This window comes from Tupaia chinensis, unplaced genomic scaffold, assembly GCF_000334495.1.
Source record: "Tupaia chinensis unplaced genomic scaffold, TupChi_1.0 Scaffold000429_1, whole genome shotgun sequence".
Classification (NCBI taxonomy): Eukaryota; Metazoa; Chordata; class Mammalia; order Scandentia; family Tupaiidae; genus Tupaia; species Tupaia belangeri.
The window spans coordinates 149,230-153,706 of record NW_006159934.1 but is presented as its reverse complement, the minus strand read 5'-3'; positions in this window follow the sequence as shown (position 1 = coordinate 153,706).

Here is a 4,477-nt window from a genome sequence, read left to right as displayed (position 1 = left end):
AGGATGTAACACAGTAGGACTTTATCGTACTGCCTCTCACCAGAGGGCAGTCTGAAGACTGTCTATAGCGACACAGTAACAGCTGTTAACCCCAGCAATCTGATACAGGCAGGCAGTGTACATAAGACATCAGGCAACAGAGGGAATGCTTATACGATGGTGGTATGAGAAATGGCCAGCACCGTGGAGCCAAGCCGGGTGGTAGGCTATGCCATCTAGGTTAGTGTAAGAACATCCTGTGATGTCTACACAAAGATGAAATGGCCTGATGATGCACTTCTCAGGATGCGGTCCCGATGTTAAGTGACATACAAGTGTACTGCTCGTGAAGAACTGTCCAGAAGGACAAAATGCCAAGTTTTTTTAGGATCTGTATTTATTCTATCAAAATTGTAAACAAAATTTTAAGATAGGTCCAATTTGTGTTTGGAACTCTTATTTACTCCCGCTCTCTACTCTTTTCTATATAGAGGAAGAGTTAACTTTACAGGCACCACCTGCAGGTACCGAAAAGGTGGCACAAACAATCGGTTGAAATACTCATGGACAGATGGGTCAGGGGAGGGAGGGAGAAGAGCTTCCTAGATGGGGATAGAGCAAACTGGTAAGCACAGAATTCCAGGCCAGAAGCAATTCGGAAAACAGAAACAGGTGTACGTGTGCTTGCACATAGACACTCACTGTATGTCATCTACATGAAAAGAAACAGCATATACCACCTTTTTTAAAAAATTATTTTTTATTGTTATTTTAAAAAATTTTCTCTAGAGCACATGAACTCACCAGAGGAAGACAGAGAAAGAGAGAGAGAGAGACAGGGACAGTGAGAAAGCAAGCCGCCAAGTCCGGGACTCAAACCATAGTTGGCCCTGTGGGATTCCAGCACCTTAATCACCATGCCAACTGCTGTCAACATTTTTTTTTTTTATTAATTTGCTATTGGGCAGGCTGGCAGGTGGCATGGTGGTTAAAGGCAGGGGACTCCCATATGGCCGACCACAGTTTGAGTCCTGGACCTGGCAGCTTGCTTTCTATCTCTCTCTCTCTCTTCTCTCTTTCTCTCTCTGTCCCTCTCTGGTCAAATTAAAATGCATAAATAAATAAATAAAGTTAAATAAAACAATTCTTAAAAAAATCCTTAAAAAGTTACTAAAGGGCATGTATACTCATGAGACAGAGAGAGAGAGAGAGAGAGAGAACACTGCCTTCCCAGGGTGGATGGCCATGTCACAATCCCTTTTCCATTTCCTCTTGAGATTTTGGGTACACATGAAGACACACCAGGCATGCTTTAATCAAGTCACTGGGCCCAGGACTTGAAAAAAAAAAATTAAGCATGTGGGATGGGAGATAGCCTTTTCTTTCTTTTTTTTTTTTTTTTTTTTGAGAGGTTTTTGCTATAGGGCGCGTGCACTTGCCAGAAAGACAGAGAGAGATAGAGAGACAGAAAGCTAGAAATCACTCCCTGGGGGGATGGCCATGCCCCTATCTCTTCTCCTCCATTCTCCTCTCAGGATTTTGGGCATGCACGCACATGCGCCTGGCGTGAGTTTAAGCCGTGCCGGGCCCAGGACTCGAATCGTGGTTGACTACGTGGGAGTTGAGCGACATAGCCATTGCGCTAACTGCTGGTCCTCAGGACAAAAAGAAATGTTTTTTGAGAGGTTTTTGCTATAGGGCGTGCGCTCACCAGACAGAGAGAGACAGAGAGACAGAAAGCAAGAAATCACCCCCCAGGGGGGATGGCCACACCACAATCCCTTCTCCTCCATTCTCCTCCCGGGATCTTGGGCACACACGCACATGCGCTCAGAATGAGTTTAAGCCACTGGGTCTGGGACTTGAACTCCAACTACGTGGGAGTTCAGCGACATAGCCATTACGCTAACTGCTGGTCCCAGGAAAAAAATTTTTTTTTTTTGGAGAGATTTTCACTATAGGGCATGTGCACTCGCCAGACAGAGAGAGAGAGACATAGAGACAGAAAGCAAGAAATCACCCCCCAGGGGGGATGGCCACGCCACAATCCCTTCTCCTCCATTCTCCTCTCGGGATCTTGGGCACACACGCACATGCGCCCAGCGTGAGTTTTAAGCCACTGGGTCCGGGATGCGAACCGCGGTCGACTACAAGGGAGTCCAGCGACATAGCCATTACGCTAACTGCTGGTTCCCCCAGGAAAAAATTTTTTATAAATTCACTATTATTGCTTTTTTTGCTTATACTTTTGTTTCCTATATGGTTTAAAAGAAACACACTGGGGCCACCCAGTGGTGTGGTGGTTTAAGGAAGCTAGATTCCACATGGCTGACTCAGCCTTTTGAGTTCTTCCTTGGCTTGAGAAGCATGCTGGGGGCCTGTGTGTGGGTGCCCAAAAATCCCAAAAGGAGAATGGATGGTAAGAGACTGGAGCAGTGGACATCTCCAAATGGGGGATGCTTTCCCACTTTCTCTTTCTGTCTCTTTTCAGCGAATACATGCACCCTGTAGCAAATTAAAAAAATATATTAAAAAAAGTCAGATCAGTCGGTTTCATGCCTTAGTGATTTTAGTAAGTGAACACCCAGGTGATGAAAGGTTGAGAAAGTCAGTGAAAACCATGGCTTTGGATTTAGACTGTGTTGAGAGTATGAAAAAAAGGTAGACAAGGCTGCCCTAGGAAATGAAGAAATGCAGCGTCTGCACTTAGAAGACACGTTCCGTCCGAAAACAGCGTTTCGGAGCTATCTGAACCACCTTGGTAACTGAAGAGGCGGCGTAAAGCGCAACGTCTGCTCCAAGTGCGCCAAGAGCGGAAACAGAACCGTGAAGAACAGATGTGCTGAGAGGCAGAAACCAGGGAAGGAGCACCAGGCAGAGATGACAGACCTAATTCCATTAAACGAGTGGCATCCAGGCTCCCATGGGAGCGGGGACACCCGCACCAGGGCCTACCAACTGCTGGAGTGTAAGCTGAGCAACAAGCCCTACGCACCTACTAACTGTGACGTGTTTGACAAAACCAAGTGGCACAACGGGGGTCCACTACCGCACCTGCTGCTGGTGGCAGGCTCGGAGCCGAACCTGGGGAGACACCAGAGGCCTAGAAGGCCTGAGGGCGTGGAAGGGACTTACCCAACCACGACACATCCAGGCAGGACCGCAGAGCACAGCAGCAACTGTCCAGCCTAGGCGACTGCGGCCTGCCAGACCCCAACTGGCGCCAGACCCCAGCCTCCCCGACCAGCTCCACCCGGCCACAGCTCCATCTGGCGCAAGTGCCGTAGGAGGGGGAAACCTCGTGGTCCCGACGTGCACTGCCCACGTTTTGCGTCACTGCCATGAGACTCCCACAAGAGGGGCTGGAGGCTGCTGGTTGCTAGGTAACGAGGCTACAGACTGTGCTCCTTGTGGATCCCAGGATCTTAATTCAAGGCGGGAAAGGGCACGTGGTTTGGCTCTGCCCTCCTCCTTCACCTGCACTCTAGGGCAATCCGATAGATTACACTTTCTACGGAGATGTAACTCAGTCCCAAGTAGCCAAAGCCCGCGTCTCTGCCTTTAAACGTGTCCTCGTTTCACCTTAAAAAAAAAGACCCTTCACAGACTCAATGCAAGTGCCCAGGTTAAGATTTCTGGGTATGCTTGAAAACAGTCCAGACTCGGGGCCAGCAAGTGGCTTAGTGGTTAAGGTGCTGAAATTTCCACATGGGGTACCATTGTTCAAGTCCCAGATCTGGCGGCTTGCTTTCCAACTCTCCCTCTCAGGCAAAACTCATGTGAAATAAATGAATAAATAAAATAATTCTTTAAGAAAACACTCCAGACTCGTGTGCAGACACCCAGAGTCCTGGAGGGCTGGGAAACAGAGCTGTGGCATGGTGAGACCCGGCTGAGGGTGCTTCCTTCCGTGGACCTATTGTGTGCGTTCACATGCTATCACTGAGAGAGCAAAAACAAACCCACGGGTGGCTGCGTGGCCTGATGGTTAAGGAAGCCAGATTCCACACAGCTGACTGCGGTTGAGTCCAGAGTGGCAGATGAGAAACGCGTCAGCGTGTGTGTGTGCCCAAATCCTGAAAGGAGGAGAGATGGAGAAGGACTGCGGTGTGATCGTTCCTCCTGGGTGAAGAGAGCAATGCTTTCTCCTCTCTCTTCTCCCTCTGGCAAGCTTATGCGTCCTCTGGCAAATTAAAACAAACGACGAAAAAACACACTTCCCTTGTAGGGTGCTGTGGTGTGTGCCTACAATCCCAGAGACCGTGAAGACTGAGTGAGGATTGTGAGGTCAAGGCTAGCCTGCACAATGTAGTGACCGTCTCTAAAGGAAAAAACTGAAAAACGATCCCAAACAATAAAAGCACTTACTGTGATGTGTTCTGGTAATGCCTACAATTGTTGACTTCTTTCTTTCTCCTTTAAATTCTGCAGATTTCTTTCTTTCTTTTTTTTTTTTTTTTTTTTTGGGGTTTTTTTTTTTTTTTTTAGGGGCTGTGGC